Below are 22,008 nucleotides of genomic sequence, written 5' to 3'. Positions count from 1 at the left end.
ATATTACCACGGGGTTTTTTTCTTCCTTTTAGGTGTTCAGGGCTTGATCTGGTTTGCTATGGGCTACTTGCTGATCACACAGTAATCTCCCTCACTACCAGGGCCAAAGAATAAATACATCAGGAACTAAAGACACAGCCTATGAAAATTCACTCCTTGGGTTTCCCACAACGATTTTCAACACTCAAAGTACACAGGCCAGTGACAGGACAAAATGCAGGAACATAATGTGTAATTCACAGAATCAGCCTATGCCACTGAAGATGCTTTGACTCCTCTCCCCCTGCATGCCCCATAGGATTGCCCCAGTGCCCAGGTGACACTTGTGTTGCCACTGGTGTCACGGTACAAACCCAAAGTGACACCCCACAACAGTGCCCACAACCAGACAAAGTGCAGGCACTTGCTCTGCTCCTCCAGCTCTGCAGTGTGTGCAGAGGGAGGTGGAAGGCTGGAGGTATTTATGTCTTAAACTGCTACAAATTACAACTGACAAGGTTCTGCTACTAGAGCCTTAACTCTCTTCACCAACCCAGCAACACCACTAAAAATCAATGCAAGTCCATAGTGCAAGTGTTAGTTCTAATTAGCAAAGACAGTAAATTCAAACAGCCTGTCTTAGCAGCTTTCCAGCCTTTAAGGTAAAGTTGCACTATGGTGGATTGGGAAGCCTGGGGAAATGTGAACAGCTGCAAGGAATATAAACTCCACTAATTTTGTGTATGACTTGTTCTCATCTGCTGTCATTTACATGCAGAGATGTGAAGCATGGAATCTGATGCCATTGTGCACTATAGACCTGATCAAAAGGTCTTAAAGATATTGAACAAATCTAATAAAGAGAAACAAAGCAAAACAAAAAACTAACAACCAAGAAAAAAAAAAAAAACAAACAAAAAACCACACAAACAAAAAAAGAAATGGCATAATTCAAACTGAATATATACCTGAGGACCCAGTCACACTGGTCCAGGAGAGCTTCCTCCTGTAATAGGTAGCCAGCCCTGGCGACCGAAACATTTTGGAGTTTGACTTACTCTCTAATGCTGAATTCCTACTTTTGTTTCGCCTCCATTCATAGTTACCCTCCCTAAGTAAGCAAGCAAGCAAGCAAAGCACATCTAGTTCTTCTATTTACATTTCAGCAACATGTAAGTTTCTGCAATTCTGTGTGTTTGGAGGATGAAGCCACATACATGAAATGCAAATGGACAAGACTTAGCTTGCATTGCCATCATTCAATTTCCTACACACTTTCTCTACAAGCAAATACAGCATTTATATGCAAAAGTAACCCCAGACCACAAGAAATGCCGAGTGTACTTTAATGTAACCTCACTGGGGCTGGGAAGCCCAGCACAGCAGGGGCATGGCACACTCTCCAGTGCACTCCACAGTGCTGATGCACTAAGGCCCTGCCAGAAAGGAGTTCTGCTCCCTTCCTGTTTGTTTGTCTGAGTTTTCTACAGAAACAGAAAAAGAAAAAGTGAAAAAAAAGAAGTTCAGCTAAGGAATACACCAAACTCACAAAACAGGTACTTTTATCCCCACAAGAAGGCAGCACGTCAGTTCAGCCTTCCTCTTGAGATCTCTATTTTGATCTCCACAGATCACTGAAGTCAAAGTCCCAGTTCTGTTCTGAAAATATCACCTCAGTTCTTTCTTTTTCGTTGTTGTTTATGCAACTAAAATATAGGTCACTGATTGAAAGGGGGCTTTCAAAACTAACAGAGAAAAGGCAAAAATCACCGGAGATGTATCCCCTCAAAAGGAGAACCATCTTCTTATTGTTTTAAAGACATAATTTTAAAATCTGTATTAGATCAGGAAAAAGCTATTATTAAAGACACTGTCTTATAAATGTAGTTGTTGGGGGAAAAAACATTAAGACCAATTTTAGAAAACTTCAAAAATAAACCTGGGAAATATACATTCCACATATCCTGATGACATTTCTTCAACCACAGGTTTTTATCTGTTTTGTCTTAATAGGCCAGGTAGAGGCACAGTTTAGCTTACAAAGGGCAGCAGCCCTTTTACTTTATTTGACCTGAAGTGAAACCTGATGGAAAATGTTTCAGACAGAATAAGGCCATAAGCTTGCTCACATCTTCTTCAAAATGTGTTATTAATCTAAGTAATGCTGTTTTCACTTAAACAATCACTTTAAGAAAACTAACAAAACATACAGGATGGAAATCAAGCCTTAACAACAATGCAGAAATGGACCTCAATAACTCTGAGATATGATACCTTCAAAACAAAACCCCCCTGTAATCCAAACTAGTGATGCTGAGAATTTTTTCCAACAGGTTTCTTACAGAAGATTAGAATGAAAGGTTATTCTCGAGCCATAAGGGGTTAAAAAAATTGAAGAGTTGACTACTGAGTGGAAAAATCCACGATCTTAAGATCCATCCTAAACAATCACAGCACTCAGGAAAAACAGAAAAGTAAATTAGGCTCCAACATTACAATATCTATACTGTCAAATACCACCACTATATGTATCATTCCTGTCAGGAAAAACAAAGACAGATGGTTGTAGAAAAAGACACTCTTCAGAACAACCTTAACTTTCACGTACTGACGAATCAAAATATTTACAATATTTATCCCCCTACAGAGCTCATTCCCTACAATTAAAGCTCTTCTAAACTGCCACAGCATATTGCTACGGAAATTTTGGCAGAACAAATCCTTAATTTACATAACTCTTGAGAGTAGTCACCTAAATTCGAGCAAGAAAAATAATGCATTCTCAAATATTATTGATGTTGTGAAGCCTCTGATTTATTTTATTCATAATTATTTACATATTTCATTGCTTTCTCATCAGAGGGAAATATCCAACTGTCAATAGCAAGGTCAACAGCTTCCAACTGGCATGAGTGTGACTGGAATTTGCACAGCATTCACTACTGAAATGTCACTTTCTGAAACAGCATCTTTCTCGTCTCAAGCCAAAGGAGAGCTGTATTTCAAAGATCTAACAGTGGATGGAGGGGCATAAAGACCCCTTGGTACTGCCCCAGTTCCCACAAGCTCTCTGCCCTGAGCGACCCCACTGCCACTAACAGCAAGGAGCACAAAAGGTCTCCTAATGCAGGTACCTCATCTGTGAAAACCCCTGCCCCAGAAAGGAAGACAAACCTTGCAGGTCCACAGCAAGCCCAGCAATGGACTCCAGTGTTGAATCTTAGCTTAGAGCAAATGTTAATAGTTAAAATGCAATTAAAACATATCCAATAAATCTTGACAGAACATTTTTCTAGCATCTAGAACACAGACTAGCACCTGCCCAGATCCTTTCTGGCCTACATTAGGAATTTCCCTTTCTATAAAGGTCAGGCAGACTCGGAGTGGCTGATCCACATGCGAACACACAGAACCAGGAATTTCAAAGCTCTCCTGGTCTCCCAGTTTAAACTGTCAAACTCCAACATAACAGCTTCATTTCCTTCTCTTGAAGCTACCTCCCAGAGCAGCCTCTAGTCACCGAAATTTCTTCAGGCTTAGCAGGAATGCCCCTCAAAAAATGGTTTCCTAAGTAGGTTTCTTCTCAATTTGAAGGTTCTAACTGTTCAAAGTCCAAAATTCAGCCAGGGCTAAAACCCACACATGAGACAAAATTAAAAAAAAATTAAAACAATCACAAGACCCTGTGAAGGGTTTCTACTCTTTACTTATTTTCAGTAATCAGAATTTGATCCTAAAATTTCAAAAATCAGTTGGGAATAAAAGCATCCCATCTACAAGCAGACAGTCATGCAATATAGTATGCACATGGAATGCCAGAGCAGCAGACCTCATTTTATTTCATAAGCAGTCAAAAAGCCATCACAGTCTGAACACAAAGAAATGAGGGTTTAGAAATCACTATGTCAAGGATCCTGACTTTCACTACTAAGTATAAGCATCAGCTAATTCAACAAATTTGAGGGGATATACTGCTTCTACCAGTTAGTAATATGAGGGTGGGTTTGGGCTTTTTTTTTTTTTGTGTGGGGAATAAACTGTAAAAAAATTAAAAATTAGGTTTATAAAAATTCAATAATTTCTTAGGAAAATCTTATAATTTTTAGCCTTGAAAAAATTCAAACATAAGACTCTCTCCACTTCTGCAATCAGAGTAGTCAGAGTAATTGAAGTCCTAAGAGCAGAGAACACTGGCAAGTATCATATGAAAGTCTTAGATAGATGGGACATATGAAGGATAATTCTTTTTTTCAATAAAAGAATTAAAATGCAACAAATACATGGTTGCTGTAAGTATAATTACACTGCATGATATTTTTGTTTTGCTAGTTTTTCCCAATAACTGTCATCTGTTCTCACACAAGTGATTAAATTAATTTCATTTTTCACTTAATCCAATTTCCACTTCTAGTTCAATTTATAATCATCACTTCCCCATGCTAGTGTGGCATTAAATTGCCGTCATTCTTGACCATTAAGCACATCATATTCCAGTCAGCAGAATCAATCAAAAATACCACAGCAGTGCCATGGATTTCTTATTAAATACATTCCTTTTTGCTGCTTTGTAGAAGCTGATCATCAGTGTCAGAAGCTGTTACACCAAGTTCTGACTTTTCAGGCAAAAGAAATATATTCTGAATCAAAAATAGACAACAAAAAAGTCTTTTTTTAAAATGAACACAGCATTTTCTCTGTTCAAATTGCACTTACTTTACTTTTTAAGTGCCCACTGAAGAAATGACCCATGCCAGCGTAAATTTCCATCTGCTACTGATCTTGTAACCATACTTCTCCTTACTGTAAAATCAAAAGTTACTGCTCCCCTTAATAAAAAGAAAGGGGAAAAATACCAAAACAAAACCACCTCCCTTGATGCTACTCAAATTTCTTTGTATGTTCAAATTCAAATCCTGGGTGAAATTCACTTACACAATCAGCAATACACAGACTTTTCAACAGAAGTTGCCATCTTAAACACAGTTGCTCATGTCCTGTTTTAAAAAGAAGACAAGACTGAAGAAAGATTACAACTCCACTAAAAGATCAGAGGAATCTCATAATTCTTGTCCAAGGCAAGATTCTACACTATTTGTTCAGAGTCAGTTTGAAGCACAGCCACTTCCAAGCTCGCTTTCATAAAAACACATCCATAAATTAAGTTTCTGCATGGTCATCTTTACTTTTAAAATATTCCATTGTATTCTGACACTAAAAACAGTGGTTAATTTCATCTCGTGTGTGGTTCGTGCTGAGCTACAAAGTGTTAAATAAAGAACACTTCAATTTCCATATTAAAATTCCCTTCCCTAACAGCATTTTCTCCCGTTTAGATTTGAATGAAAGGTATACCTGCCAATCTAACTGGACCATTTTCAAAGAAACCCCAAGGCAACTTCTTTCCCTCTTGACATATTAGGAGTACAATCTTTGCCCCATCTGCCAATTCAATAGCTGCCCAAATGTACATTTTGTCCATGCATGCCTATACAGGAATTAACAGGGCCTTTTGTTGCTTGTATGTACAGTATAACACAATATTTTTATAAACATTGTAGACACCTAAAAAAAATTTAGGATCTTGTGCTTAGGAGATGCTAATTGGTACAACTGTATTATTTTTAGTGTCCTACTAATCAAGAGCTTATTATTCTCTAACAGTTTCTGAGAATACCCATACCTAGCATAGTACTTTGTACATAATAACTGTAAAGTGCTTTGTGTCAAATGTGTCACAGTGTCAAATTATTCACAGTCTGAAAAACAGGCAAAAGATTAAAGGAGTTTTTCTGGAGCACTTCCAAAGTAAAGAAAAAATTTCTCAGTAATCATCTGTAAACTTGGATAATACAAGGAGATGTGACTGAGTAGCTATATATATATGGGCGGCTTTTTAAGCATCTGTGGTAACTGTATTACTTATTCAGCACATCACTGGATTTCTGTAGGATCTATTTAAACAACAAATACGGTTTTCAGATAAAAACTCTGAAGAATTGAACACGCCTCAGCGGTCTTGCTCCTGCCAACTGCTTTATGGAGGCAGATCCCAGAATCAACAGGAATTGGCAGGGCTCCAGTAATCCTTTACCCTATGTGCTACAGTTAACAGGATTGTGGCCTCTGGGTCTGCTCCTGGTCTTTTCACGACTGAACAAATGCTGCCATGAACATTTACTCAAACAAGACTAACCCCAACTTTCTTCTGAAACGTTTGCAAGATACTTTCCCAGCCCTACAAAACTGGAAAAATTCATGACAAGCTTTAAAAACTATAGTCACGCGATTTGCTATGATCAACGTCTGTAGCTTATTTCCCCGCGGTAAGACTCAAACCATAATTCCATTTCTTTCCCATTTTATTGTGGTGTCTGGTGCCAAGCACGCTGCCGCCCCGTGTTTCGGTGTGACAGCCACGGATCAGCCGTCACCCCGACCCCGCTCGCTCCGCGGGCGGAATCCACCCCGCACCGGTGTCCGGGGAGAGCGGCAGCAGCGAGCTGAGCAATCTGCAACCTGCGGCATCGGCAGAATTGCTCCAGATCGAACGAACGGGAAATTTCCTGCCGGGAACCGAATCTTTCCCCACCATCAGCTGCAACCACCTGAGCAGCACCTTTTCAATCGCGAGGGCTGCAGATCCAATGTTCCAGCAATCAGGGTGCCTGGATCATTTGCAGCTGCGAGCTCCCGCATATTTAAACGCCGGAGAGGAGCAAGAGGTTGATTTTTGTCAGTCAAACGAGTAGCTTCGAGTGCCGGCACACGAGAGCGCAGCTCGCACCGAGCTGCCTCACAGCGCCCGTGTCGCGGCGGCAGAGCCATCCATGTTTCACCGAGCCGCCGCCAGCCCGGCACCTGCGGCACGTCCCCGCACAACCCCGCGGGAGCGGCACTCACGGCGTCCCGGAGCCACCTCGGGCTCGGGCTCATCCTCCCCCCACGGCCGCTCCCCGCCGCCTCCTACGCGGAGCCGAGGGCCGGCGGGAGCGCCGCTCGCTGCCCGGGGGCGCCCCGGCGGCCGGAGCCGCCGCTTGACCCGTCTCCCTGGCAACGGGGACACTCGCCCTCGCCACCCCCTGCTCCCCAGCGGAGCCCCCTTCCCCAGCGCAGCGGGGCTGAGCGCCCGGGGCCGCAGGGCACGACCGGCGGCCGCCCCCCGCCCCGGTCCCGGTTAGGTAACGCGGGCGCCGCCGCGGGCCCGGCCGCTCGCTCACCTCGGGCAGGTGCCGGGGCCGCGCACGGCGGTGGCGGCGGCGCCGCCTCTCCTCTCCTCTCCGCTCCTCTCCGCCCCGCTCCGCTCCGACGGCAGCGGGGGGACGAGCTGCGGGCCAGCAGCTCCCGCGCCGCAGAGCCGCCGTCCCGGCTGTGCCGCTCCGGTGCCCAAGCAGGAGGAGCTTCCCCGCCCCGCCCAGTGCGCAGCGGCGGCCCGGGAGGGCCGCACCTGCCGGAGGAGGAGGAGGAGGAGGCAGGGGCGGTGTGTCGCCGCTCCCGGGGCCGTGGAGGGCCGCCAGCGCAGCCCGCCGTGCCCCCGTGAGGCAAAGGCCGCCAGCGCTGCTCACCCGCCGGGGCCACGGCCCTGCGGGAGCGCTGGAGGGGAAAAGGCCTGGTTGAGTGAGCCCTTTAAGTAGCGCTAAGTTTGTAGGAAGAGCACCTGCGAGGCGGGATGACGACGGGGTCAGGAGGGCTGGCAGGGGGGCATTCGGGAAGAAGGATTTTAGGACAAGAGATACGGCTGGAAAGGATGAGGTCTCTGCAGCGTCAGGATCAGAGCACTACATCCTAGGATATTAAGGCATCACTGCTTTATCATCCTGTTATGGGGTTTAATGTGAATTTTTAAAAATCTTAATGTGAAAGTGATGAGGAACATCTGTCTGAGATACAAGTGCTGTGCCACTGTGTATTTTTCCAAATGCCATCTTTGCAGGGACACAGGATCCAGCTCTGCAGTGAGGCTCAGTAACAATGCTGTTCTTTCAGCTTCACCTCATGAAACTGACAGGTGGTGAGAACTTTTCTTCCTGCACCCTCTAACTGATCCCATGGTTATGAAGAACATTCAGGAAAATTAAAACATAAATCTGATCATTAGCGATCCACTCATAATCAGCAAAGCTGGAACGTGCTTTAATATATAGAAGAAAATACAATTTTGAGAATTGCACAGAGTACCTCTACTTTTGAGCAGTTTTCGTCTTGCTACTGGATATTCTTAGGAGTTTAGTTTCTGTTTTCTGATCTGTGAAGTTAATACAAAACCAGTAGATCCCAAAAATCTCTGCCTCCATCTCCAACATACCTCTGCATTATATTTTACATACATGTCACATCAGAGGAGTTCACGTCTTTTACAGATGACAATTCCTTAAGACCCTTTTACAGCATATGGGCCGTCAGTTAATCCTACTGACAGAAGAGATCGTTCTGTTGTAAGGTGTTTGTGAAAGGTAACTAGAAATGCCCCAATTCCTCATCTGCAGAGCAGACAGTAACATCTGGAAAGTTAGTTCAGAAAGTGCACCAGATGCAGTCTATGGAGTGGTTTGGGTAGTTATGCAAAGCTTCCCCAGGTCCAGGGTCAAGCAGCTTGGTGCTTGTGCAGTGCAATACCGGGGAGAGGCCCATTTTAGTTACAAAACAGAGGCATAAAGGCAAGGCCAGTGCTTCATTAGAACCAGTTAATTCATGTGCAACACAAAACTGTTATGGCTAAAGTACCTTTCCTTGATTGCATCCAAGTGGGTTTCAAATGTCTCCAGATAGGGATACCTCCCTAGGCAGACTCCTACAGGGCTCTGCCACCTTCAATGTAAAGTTCTTCCTCTTGTTGAGGTGGAACTTCTTGTGTTCACTGCTCCTTGTCCTGTTGCTGGACACCACTGAAAGGAGTCTGGCAATACAACATGTTAAGTATTAGAAAAAGTCACAGAGATTGACAATGATTTTTTTTTTTTTTTTTTTTTTTTTTTTTTTTTGTAAAATTCTCTATTCTGGAAATATATAACGAAGAGCTTTTTTATCTTACTTCTATTCCCAGCTCTAGAGAAAGACTGCAGATGTTCGATGATCCCATACACAAGATGCGTGTAAATGTGAAAGGCTCCAAAGAAATACCTGAACACAACAAAAATTAAGCCTACCAGATCTTGGAAAAAGGTGCAAAAACAACTATTGCAGCTACTTACATGAATGATGACCCTGTTTTTCCTTTACCATTTGTGTGAAAGTAACTTGAGCAGATGAACAAGAGCTTGTTAGAACTGGGAATATAAACTTGCATGAGGTAAAAACACTTCAGTTTGGGGCAGTTGATAAAAGAGTTTATGAAGCTGGAAATACCAAGTTATTTATCCTAAACCATGAAAGACTTATTGCTGCTCTTGTGGAAGAAGACACAGAAGACATCCTAGGAGGACCTTTCAAGACTCTAAGAGAACAAAAAGGACATCAGTAATAGCCAGAGTTTCTCCCACATCTATAAATCCCAAGGGTACAGTGGAGTATGCTCACAGAGCAAAGAACGTGATGAAACCTTAAGTTAACCAGCAGCTGCCAAAAGGAGCTCTTATTGAGGAAGATACTGAAGAGATTAAGCACCTGAAAGGAGACCTCTGCTGCACAAGAGTAAAATGGAATCTGTATTTTCATTTGTGTGGCCCTTAAAAGGAAAGATGAAAGTTTGGGAAGAACAAGTTACAGAGGATATTGAGATAATGAGCAACAGGGAAAAAGTAGTGAAAACAATCACTAAACCATTCTCAATTAATAAAAGCAATGAAACAATGAAAACAGATCTGCAACTCAAGGAGAAATAACTGAAATTAAGCACAGACAGATCTGCAAGAAACCAAGATTTCTCTAGCTCCGAAAGAATATATGGTTTCAGTTCTGAATACAAAAAAACTTCACAACACAGCTAGCCATTTGGTCAGTACTGTTAGGATAAAAAATGTTTTGCTTACAAAACTGTATCATAAGAGAGCTGTTGATCATCACAGTGCTATCATCCAAATGGATTTGCAGGAGAAATTCAAGTTCTGGACAATAAAGTACAAGACTCAGTTAGTGAGAACTATCTGAAGCAGCAACAGATGTTGACATCTTACGCATAATTTATAGGTGTCCTCCTATCTATCAGTTGTTCAGCAGATAATGTATTTGCACTAGTTGTATCAGGGTCTTTTACCTCTGTTAAAAATTGCAGACCACTGAACTTTCTCAAGTGTCTGAAAATGTGTAACAAAATAGGACTGTGCTATTTGCTTGTAAAGCTGTGCCATTCAGTCAAGTTGACTGAGAAGCAAATATCTGGATCAGGAGGAGCATTAAATATCTTGACAGCAATGGTAGAAATTGTCCTGGAACTAAACTGTTTGTTTCAGAATAACATAAGGAAATTTTCTGCTTGATGAGATCGAGGACCATAAAAACAATTAATATCTTCTTAGGAGATCTTTGTCTCACTCTGAAAAAAAAATACAGAAACAGCCTGTGGTTTTTTTTCTCAGATGCAAAGTACTATGGGAATTTAGGAGAAGTGGAAATGGAAAAGTGTGTATATACAAAGAATGCAAATGAAATAGTGTCCTCACTTCAAAGCCAGCTGAACCTGTTGGCACAGGAGGTGCAGAAGAACTCTAGCTTGTATACTGCCAAAAAATGCAGGTTTGATGACTACCATCACTGCTGGGCAAGAAAATGTTTATCTGGAAACCACTGACTTAGCCAACAGTAAAACTTCTGCTTCAAAACAAATTTATTGCATCTCTGGATAATTTCTTTCAAAAGCTCAAGGACATAAATGGTAGTTTATGGCCATATGTTTCATGGACATGAAAGAAGATGCTGCTGGAATCCATATTCTGTTCTCAGCAACTTCTTAGCAATCTAAAAAATGCATCTCAGGATACTGGTAAATGGAGGGAATTTAAAACTGCTCAGATAGTCAGCTTTATGGATCAGTAACAGTCCTTCAGCAACAAGAGACAGCAGCTTCAGTGTTTGCAGTAGAGAACAGAAGGTTTATGATTGAGATCTGTGTTTTTTATTGGATATTATGTTCTGCATTAAGATTTCAGTAGATGCAGTTTGGAACTACTGCACTGTGAGAATATATCCTACAATACATTTTATTATATGCCTACCAAGAATACAAATAGTTGTGTTCAAAAATCCTTGACATACTGCTGGAACTAAAACAAACTAATTGCCAATTTTAAAAGCATTGGAATTCACCCATGAGAGCTACAAACCAATGGCCTATACTGACCTTAAAAAAGGAGAGAGTATGTCATGGTGCTGCCAGCTAGGTCCAGGGTCCACATCCCTGCTCTCATTTAGAGGCCTGCCTGAATGACTCCTAAAAACAAGGTCTTCTTATAGATTTCCAGTTTGTGCTCACTAAAAGCCAGTCAATAAGTAAGAACTTATTCAATGAATGGAATTGTCCTGTGGCAATTGAAAGCTGGGAGCTAGACAGCAAGCAATGCTATGTCATGGGGAGATGCAATGGATTTATGTATTATATACAACTTCTCTCAAGAACAACAGTGAATTATGACTTGCAGCATTTACTGTTAAAGAGACAGAAAAATTATCATTAAATAAAGGCTTGTAAAGCTCTTTTACTCTCTCTCTCTAAAAGCTTATATTGCCACAAATATGCTCTCTTATATATTTTTTAGAAGACTGACTTCAGAGATTGGCATCAGTGTAATTTTTTTATCACTGCAACATATGGCAGTCTTGCCTGCTGCCAAAACATGGCCATGTTTCAGCCTCAGGGTACAGCTGGCTTGAACTTAAAACTGAGACTGCTTTCAAACAAAAATACAGAATTTTGTGTTACCCCTTCAGACATTATGAAGAAAAGTAAATATAAAATTTATGTTGCTGGAACCTCTATGAACACTACAGTGCCTTGGGATTCCAGTCACCCTAGGAAGTATTTTTTCCGTCTAGTTTTTGGATAACATCTAAAATGATTAACAGTCACTGTGTCAGCATCATGTATCACTCAGCTATCTGTACTGAAAACTTCTGCAGTTCAGATTCCAGTATGGGTTCACAAGATTCTCATCTTATGGTGATTTATGATGAGTTCCCCACATAGCCAAAAGTTACAGCAATCTCTGATCGATCGTATGCAATCAATGTTTGTGTAAACCTTCTCTTCAGAGGTTTTTTCCAACTTATCTGTACTTAACCCATCATTTCCTCTTACAGTGCTCTTCCTGAGTTGCAAAGCTGAATGGAAACCTGCTGTACAGGTGGTGCATGTTATCTCAACGTTCTGAAAATTAGCCAGATAAACACAGGCATTTCATGGTTACATCTGAAAGTATACCCAGCACCACTATTTTGATTAAAAACACAAAAACATCAAACACTACATCATGTTCTGTGCAGTTCTCTCAGCTGAGCGTTTTCTAGGTTACATGTCATTACCACAAACATCAAATGTCAGTACCACAAATAAATGTTTCTAAAAAAATCAAACGGAATAAAAGTCCTTTAAAAAGGAAGGAAACATAGTATCTGCAATCCCACCCTCTATCCTCATTGCAACTGGAGCCAGGAGAAAACCCTTAAGTGCCTCGGGTTTTCTGCTTGTTGATGGAGCTAACAAACACAAACTACACAAGAGCATCGGCATAAAAGAAGCCCAGTAAAAGAAAATTAAAAACAGGTAAGGGCAAAAGAAAATTAAAAGAGGTAAGGGAGTAACTATTCCCCTATCAGTAGAAGCTATATAAATAGTAGTGTTAGCTGTAACATTGAAGTTGTCTAGGTTACTGCTTTGACCCGGTTCTTTCATTTGGAACAGATGTAGTCACATGAGGTGACATCCCCTACAGGAGGAAAGAAACTTCCTGACAGGTAGCAGGGTGTGAAAGGTCCTGCTTGAACCTTGCAATGCTTCCTCTGCTACATATATTTTCCTGAATACAGCCCTGGATGCAGCCCTTAACATTTACAGAAAGGGAAAAAGTGGAGGTTAGACAAGAAACTAAAAAAAACCAGTTCTCTAAGCAACTTGTGTAATACTTTTGGTAGGTAAATTGCTGGCCACTGAATGTTAACAATTATTCCTCCATCTCCTTTCCCAGATCCCCCTACGCCCAAAGAACAGTTGAGCATGGCTCAGCCTGAGGCTGCTTTAAACAAAATCATTCTCAACTTCTAAACTGTTGAAATCAAAATAGTCTGGCACATTGGATGTGATACTCCACAGATTTTATTTCTGTGAAGTAGGAGGTATGTTTCTAACATCAAGGAAACATTTTTACTGCCAGTACTCTGAAAATGTAGCTGCTCCATTCAGCATTTGCCTGCTGCAAGAACATCAGGCTGGAGGCTCTGATGTGTGAATACCTCTATGATCAGATGAAAGGGATCATGACATGGCTGCAAAAGGAAGAGTATGGGTAGAACCTGGGGTCAGGAAGAGGGAGAAGGACCATGCACTCCTGCAGTGCTTTTTACACTGTGATGAGCTTGTATATGTAGCACTTTATGGAGTCTGTTGCAAGCCTTGGCACTGCCACTCTGCTAACAAAAGCGTAGGCCTTTGTCTAGAGCACTCTGCATGTCTTTCTTTTCAAAACCAGTGAGTTTTTCCTTTCTTTTTTTAATGTTTGACTTCTGTTTGTATAACAGTGCCTTTAGATTACTCTTCCTTCAGCCTTTTTTTATATTCAGGTCCTTTCTGTAATGGAAAGTAGCATGGGGATACCGAAGATCTAAAAGAATGACTGAATGTTTACTTCACTTTTAATTTTAGGACAATTAGACAACCAGTCCTCCTCCTCATAAGAGGGAGGATGCAGGTGTTAGAAATCTGCAGGGAGAGTGAGAGCTCATAAAAGTAATTTATTGAGCTTAGTCTGTCTGCAGAACCAAAGGATTTTCTATCATCCCTTCCACAACTACAGCTGGCAGAGCTGACCTCACTATGCTAACTATGCACAGCAGCAACTCCTTCCTCATGAAGTTAAAAAAGTTAACTGTTTAATCATAAAACTCTCACAGTTTCAAACCTCTGAGGATGAAAAGAATAAGAAGAGCCAGTAGGTACACATTAGAAACACAACATGGGACAGTGAGCATGTGTAATCTTCCTCTGCCTGGGACTGTTCACTTTCCAGGCACCATCCCAAGAATAGTTGATTCCCTATCTGATCAAGGATCTGATCCATTATTTCCCCATGCAAAAGCACCTGCAGAAATCTTAGGCTGTTACTCCCAGCACTTACAGTTTGAAGTTTATTACCTTCTGGGTTGTTTCAGCAAATGCTACCAGCCTTTTATCCTTCTCAGTATGTGTTCTAACAGTTCTCTGTGGCTTTTAGGGCATTATTGAAAGTTCTGTATGGCTTTATGTTGTCAGAGCATGAATTCATAGACAGTGGCAGGAAGGCTAGGTAGATATCCAAAGTAATGAAATTCTGTAGATACCAGCAATACGAGGTCACAGCTTACTGAGCTCCTCAGTGTCTGGACTAAGACCCCTGCAGCTCTGTCAGGATTTGTGCACTGGAAGCAGAAGATATTCTAGTCAGCACATTCACAGAATAGATGAGTCCACTCACAGTGGTACTTGGGTAATATGAACACCTTAGTTCTGAAAGCCTGTTATTTTCATGTGCATGACTGGTGCTGTTAAGTCAGTGGAGGAAGAGCTTTCTTAGTCATACTGGTGGCAGAATAGTGACTATACATATTCAGACCAAAGATTCACCTAACACAGTGTAACTGAACCCTCAAAGGCTGACATTCCAATCCTTAACTCCTTAATTAAGGAACAGTAGAAATCAGGAATAGTTTCCTGAAAGAAATCTTGAGGAAGACATATGTGCTATGCTTCTTACCTTCTTAAACAAGAGGTATCTGAAAAAAAAAAATAGAATGAAAGAAAGTGAGAGGTTTTCTGCACAGTCAGTAGGTTGAGCTGGCTTACCATGAAGGCAGAGGAGCCCTTCTTACCAAGGGGGCTGAGGGGTGAAGATTCTCCTTTAGAGACAATGCACTGTTAGACTGCAGACTTAAATTGCTTCTGGTAAACACACAAAAAAGATGCTCAAAAGTAATTTCAGGATGATGGATTCCACTCTGGGAAGCAGGCACTTGTCTTCTCAAATAGACAGAAAGTCATAATGGTGCAGGAGACACTAAAAGGCAGATTGCAACTAACTTTCACAAAATGCACCTCTGATTTATGAAAAGTCTAAATCCTATTTAAGGTTACTAGGAATGATAGCTTACTTCCAGCTACAGTCAAATATCATTTTGTTGGGGTTTTTAAAATTTATTTTATCCAAAACAACTGAAGTCACTGCCCATATCATTCACCAGAATGAGAGGCATGGAGTGGAAGTTGAATAATCTGGTCTGAAATCAGGATGGTTGGGTGTTGTCTGGGGACAACTCTGTAGATCTGAGATGAAGATACAAAAAGCAGCATGGAGGGAGACAGGTTATGGAGTCATTAAATGAAAAATTAGGGTTGTGACAGCAAGGGCTATAGATGACAACAGCCCCTCCTGTGCACAAAAGCAACAATAGCATCCAATTGTGTGTCTGTGAATGTTGCCTGGTAGGCCTGGCACTGAACATGGAAACTGTCTCCTGTTTCCTGCTGTGCCCAGACAAAAAAGGGGTTTATGTAAATAGTCTGGAAGGAGCAGAATTCAAATGAGCAAGATGCCTTCAGAAGAGTCATTGAAGCCATCTTCTGTTTTGCTCAGTGGGAAAAACCTACAAAATCAGAAACACCAGAAAAAAATTTATCATTAAACCAAATATTGTTTCCATTTAAGCCGCAGTCTACAGGGGCAGTTAAGATAACATATGGATGGTCACCTCTGGCAAACACACTAAATGCATTAATAAAATGCTAAATTGTGAAAAGTATGAAAATTTAAACCTTTCAGGTTTCCCCTATTATTAGGAAACAGGAACACATTTTATTAATTTTTTATAATTTTTCATATTAGCTCTTATACATTTGCTGACTATACTTTAGCCTCTTACTCTCTATTTTCAATTTATACACTGCACTACAAAAAAAAAAAAAAACACCCCACACCTTATTTATGCCTCAGAAAGACAAAACATCTGAAAAAAATATTTAGTTTTAGCAAAAAATGTAACTGTTCTTTTAAAAATATTGCAGTGTTACTTTCCACTCCATTTTCCACTCCACAATATCCAAAGACTACTGTCTTAGGATATTGTGGAAGAGCCTGAAATACACGTGAACCACTAGAAAGGACAAAAGGCAGTGGTTGAAATAATCCATCCATTAAAAAGAGAAGAATATATCTTGCTTTGTTACTGAGAGCTGCAACAGCTTGTGGAGATCACTGGTATATGCATTTCAGCACTTGAAGAGAGAGAGAACAGATTCTGAAATCAATGCTGTTCTGTCTCCCATGTGAAGAGTCTCTAGTTCTGCTTCTTGACCCCATATCCAAAAAACAGAGTGTAGTCCATCCACAGGGGTGTCATAAAAAATTGAAATCATCTCATTGTTGTAGCAATTAACCACTACAAGATGACCCACATTTTCCAAGCAGATTAAAGTATTAAACAAGAACAAAGAACTTAGCATGTTTCCTCTGATGTCTGAACAAAAACTGAAAGACTACAGGAGCAGCTTGCAGAAATCTAAAAATCTCAATTGTTCTTGGGGTGAGAGGTGAATTTCCTCGTGCTGCAAAGAGAAATGCCCTGCAGGGATCATTTCTACAGTCTGACAGGAGATTTGGCACCAGGGTGGAACTGGCCCATGTCACAATCCATTGATGAGAGTCTGGCAGTACTTCTGACAAAAAAAGCTTTGCTGCCATAATTCAGACAGGCCATCAACAGACATTTCTTCTGGAGTAACCCAGTGTACTGAATTATTTAAAGTCTCTGTCATCCACAGGCTGAGACCTGCTACTTGTAGGTATAGCAAGGAACCTCATCTTCCAGCAGCTCTTATATGCTGACACCTAATCCCACAGAAAGTTACAAAAATCTCTCTGAGCACCCAACTTCTACCAATTTTGTGCATGTGAAATTTGTCACGTTATCACTCATCATATATTCTGTAGAGAATTCCTTAATTTATATTTGAAAAACATGAGACATTCTGACAAACTGTTATTAACTGAAGAGAACGTGACCATTTTCAGCATTTTCTAGCCCAAAAAAGTACAATAGTACCTACAGAGTTCCCAAATTAATGCTTGAGAACACTGGTTTTGTATTTTATTATGTATACAGGAAAGTGTGGTAGCTTCATCATGATCACAAAGACATCTTACATAAAGAAAGAACTCTGCCTTCAAGGAGTCTCAGTAAGTCTACATTAAAATGCTGGAGCTTTGAAGCTTAATCCTGTCCTTATTATACAATCTAAAAATGAACTTTTAGTATATAGAGGTAATACTTTCAATATTTGGGGACCTCTTTAATGGTCTATTTTAGTAGCCCCCAGAGCAACCTGACACTTGCATACTTCAACACTGTATCTCTCTATATAATTAGTAAATGTAACTGTTTAAAATACATCTGTGTCCCACATGCTGCCCCTAGATTATTGATGCTGTGGGAAGAAGAGGCACACAAAAGGGCTCTCTAACTTCAGTAATTATTTCCACTTGAACTCTAATACTGGTAGTCATGTGTTGGTATCATTGAAACCTTTTCTTGTCCTTTAATGCATTTTCTACCAGCACAATTTGGATATGTAATCACTCAGGTAAATGGGGATACACACAAATGAAAATACTCAGAAGAGCTCCAGAAAGAATGTAATTAATTTTCTGTATTATTGTACATAGAGTATTAGGGAATAATGCAAAATTAACTAAAACAATGCTGCATTATTTGTCTTAACTATATCCTTCTCTGTGACATACATTTATGGGTACTGCTGCATTAGGTGTAGACCAAATCCTTTGTAGTGGACATTATTCCTGTTACAACACTGCTACAATAATCCATACTGCTATAATCCTAAATCAACTAAAATGTAATATTTTATGGTAAATAAAGTAGATAATAAAAATAGATAATAAATCTATTTTCCCCAATCATCAATATTGAATACATGTTATCTAAAACTGTGTCTCTAATAAGGGCTTCCACAGGGTATTTCACAGTAAGATGTAAAAGAAACAAAACCCATGTAGTAGACAGAACATAATTATGAAAAATCTTCCCTTGTAGATTTCTTTTCTGACACACACTGAATTACACTCCAAATTCTAAGAGTTTTTGATTCATTTCAAATGAACATTTTTGTCTAGAGCTTTGGATTCTTTCCCAATATTTTAATTCTTATTTATCCTGTTCTGTATAAATGTTATTGAAGTCAATAGGAATTTATCTGTTTTATATGTTTTACAATCAGTTCCTAAACTTAGAGTTTAGAATAAAGTTATCTCAACCAGAAATTTAAGGAAAAATTGTGCTTAAATCAGCCAGACTTTAATATTGTAACTCTACTGGAGACTGCACATCTCAGAATATTCATTTGTTTCTTGGACTAAATGTTAAATGAATTTAATGTATTTCTCCAGTCTTCTGGTAATGCAATTTTGCACGTTCATCTTTGCTCCAAGGCCTTTAATTAAAGGTTGTAGGTTGTAATCCTATGGTCACATTTTCTTTGCTCTGCAGTCTGGTATCTTCCCCTGATAGAATCCTCTTCCAGAATTAGTGAAGATATATTTGCTTTTTAGAAATTAGAGGACTTGAAATGGCTTGTGGAAGCTGCCAAGAAAGATATGCAATCTCAGTATGGTATTCCTTGAATATCTGCAAAGAATCCTTTGCATGTGTCAGGCAGATTTTTAGCTACTGCATCTAAAAAAACACAGGTATAGGACATGGACTCAAATGCTACTTACCCAGCATAACACTGATTAAGCCACTGAGCTATTAAACCACACTGTAACTTCTCCAGCTTCTTAAGATCTATATATAAGCCTTCTTTAGGACTGAGATATATATAAAATGGTTTTAGTAGTGTTCACGGAGGTCATTTTGGCTTTCCTGTTCTACAGAAAATTTGGCTTCCCACAGGTAAATAAAAAACTTGACTTTTTCATGTAATTCACACCTGCCAATACCCAATTTGTAAATTGCAGATGGATGCAATTAAAGTGTAAAATGAATAAATAAAACTGGTTCTGCAACTGGTTCCATAAAAGCATGGAAAATCAACTTGATACATCAAGTCACAGACAATACAACTAAATTATAAAGTTATATATACAAAAATGCATCACCCCTGTATAAATATGTATGTATAATCATAAATTAAAACCATATAGAGAGACTAGAAATATCCTTTGGGGATGGAAAAATATTACATTATTGTAGAAGAGAATCTTGCCAGCACAATTAGGTTATACATTTGCTATTTTTTATGTGTTATATTTCATAAAAGAAACTCCAGCAGATAGCTAATATTCTGAATCCATTCACCAACTCTCCTCTGGACTATCAGAGAGCTACTGCAGGGGCAGTGCAGTAAAATCATGGCTACTGTTACAGCCTCGACTCAGTACAAGGATGTTGTTTGTCTTGGGTGCTGTTGGAGCACCAGCAAAGCCAGCCCAAGATGAGGCAGCCACCACTCCATCCATCCAGTCTCTTCCTGATTCACCTCCTCCTCCTCACTGGAAATGGTAGAGTTGTTTCTGTCACTGCTGCAGGGAAACAATCTGGGAGCAAAGTGCAAACTCACCAACAAACAAACCAACCAACCAGGCAGCAATAGCAGTTCACAGTATTCATACTCCTCCTGCTCCTCCTGTCACAGGCTTTTTTCTTTTTTTTTTTTTTTTTTTTTTTTTTTTTTTTTTTTTTTTTTTGTTCCTCCTGTGTGATTGATACAGCTTGGAAAAATTATTAAATCAGACCATCTGTGTGATGCTGTTTGCTCTGGAGGTGTTCCTACACCCTCATGCTGGCAAGAGGGATGAACTGAAGCCAGGGTTACAAGAAATAACAGGGATGTCAGCTGTCTCAACTACTATTGCAGCTGAGAAGGGAACAGGGGGTACTGAACCCTGTGAGTAAAATGAAGTAAAAAGGCATGTGTAACTGATGAAATTAATTAATTCCAGTACCAGGCTGCCTCATCTCAAATATACTGGCTCCTACTGTGCATTTCCAAGTCAAAATAACCTGCTAATTGAGAAACAACAATCAAACAGGGAAAATATGGAAGATGATGTCAGGTACATCAAGCCACAGTCCATCAGGAGAATTTAAGTGCAATGTCTTTGAAATTAGTATTATCTGACAAGGAGCTAGTGATCTGTCTGGGCTGGTGTGAGTCTGTAACACTGAGCTTGCTGCACTTGCCATAAACTTCATCCACATAAGGACTTGATAAAAACTCCTTTAAATAAAGCACTGCAGCCACCTAGCCTTGAAAATATGCAAGTGTTCAGGAATACTCTGATCACAGACTGGAATTAAGCAAAATCCTTCAATGTAGATCTTTCTGTAGATTCTTCAGAAGCCAGTAAAAGATGGATCAGTTGAAACCGGTAACAGAGAAATAATCTGAATTAGGTAACAGAACAACCAAAAATCACTGAAAGGTGAATGTGACCCATCAGTAAATCCATCTCTCTTGAGTTCATCTTTACAAAGTGCAGGACAGTCATTTTTACTTGGCTCATAATCAATTCTTGCTAATGCTATGTTCTCTGGTTCTGCCTAACACTGATGAGATAAGGAACAAAAGGATCAATGCTTTCATTGTGTTTGCTGCTAAACCAGTAATCAGGATAGAGGACTCAATTCCCTGAATCCTAATGGTACATGAATTTGCTCAAGTATCCATTTAGACTGACATCAATTATGAACAAACAACAACAGAAAGATGAGAATAGGAAAACAGTTTCAGAGGTAGAAAATGTGGACAGAATCAAATGTAAACTTGTGCTGCTCCTGTATGAGGGCATTCCTCATTTTCCTCTGTGGTCAACTGCTGTGCCATCCCCAGACCTCAAATCACAAAGCAAACCTCACCTGCCTCCTCTCCAAAATTCTCCAGCTGGGCACCTTTTACATAAAAAGACTCTTATTTCACTGAGATTACCTGCCCATCTGGACTCATATTCTGATTCCTGATCTTCTGAGTAGTATAGACAGCAAAGAAACTTTAGTAGTACCACACAGTAACACAAGTTAGTGAAAGACATTCCTTTTCTCCCTTCTCTAAAGGGAATTTTCAATAGGTCAATCAGACTTTTCATGCTAGTTAAATACAAAAATTAATATTTAATTTTCCACTCAGCTACAGAACTAATGAAAAAAAAATACACACAACATATAATCAAAACTGAGATGGAAAACAAAAAGGATTCAAAGAATAGTCACAAATGTACTTTTTACTTCCCAGATATCCAGTAGCTTTAGAAATTTCTCTCTTAAGAGATATGGAAGGATTACAAGGAGATCTAGTGTGGCAGCCTATGGCAGACGTATATCATGAGGGTTTGCAGTATTTTTCTCTGAAACAGGCTGCTATGAGAACCTGTTGAGAACAGGTGTGTATGAATCCAGCTCGACAGTCTCTGTTCTTCTCATGGGCTGTTTTGTTATTTTTGAATTCCCTGGAAAAATTCAGACTCCTCATTCAAGAAAAATGCATCCCATTTGAAACTCTATCTAAGCTGAGTACACATACATTCATTTTTTAATCATCTCATTTGCAGATGCTCTATATGGAAAAAAAATCCAACCTCTTGCTTACTGATATTTAATATCAACATGGTCAAATTGGTAAAATACCAAATTGTATTAAAAATATTGTTTTCAATTTCAGTTCTTCTGCTTGCTACAGTCTAAGAAAGATTCTTCAGAATAAAAACCTTGGACTTTTGATGCATCTTTATACATGAAAAGAACAGCCTTGTGCCATCCTCAGTCATAGGAAATGACAGGCAGAGCATGACATCACTTTTATTTTTAACTGACTCCTTTCTGGTGAATTTATTTTGCTGTCAGTAC

General features: G+C 40.0%; 1 protein-coding gene and 1 pseudogene across 1 annotated transcript in view; one reads left to right on the top strand and one right to left on the bottom strand.

Moving 5' to 3' along the window:
- KLHL32 (kelch like family member 32) overlaps positions 1-7,491 on the bottom strand; it is a 124,885-nt gene extending 117,394 nt beyond the window's left edge. Inside the window, exon 1 of the mRNA XM_071446159.1 lies at positions 7,197-7,491. The gene's annotated coding sequence lies outside the window, so the exon portion shown is untranslated. The remainder of the gene's footprint in view (positions 1-7,196) is intronic.
- An 876-nt stretch (positions 7,492-8,367) lies between these two features.
- Positions 8,368-10,992, top strand: LOC139587413 (kinesin-like protein KIF11; annotated as a pseudogene).
- Positions 10,993-22,008: the final 11,016 nt, after the last annotated feature.

The sequence above is a fragment of the Agelaius tricolor genome, unplaced genomic scaffold (assembly GCF_023055355.1).
Source record: "Agelaius tricolor isolate 1412-34295 unplaced genomic scaffold, bAgeTri1.0.p SCAF_1, whole genome shotgun sequence".
Lineage (NCBI taxonomy): Eukaryota > Metazoa > Chordata > Aves > Passeriformes > Icteridae > Agelaius > Agelaius tricolor.
The sequence above is the reverse complement of the archived record's forward strand: the minus strand, read 5'-3'. Positions and strand labels throughout refer to the sequence as shown.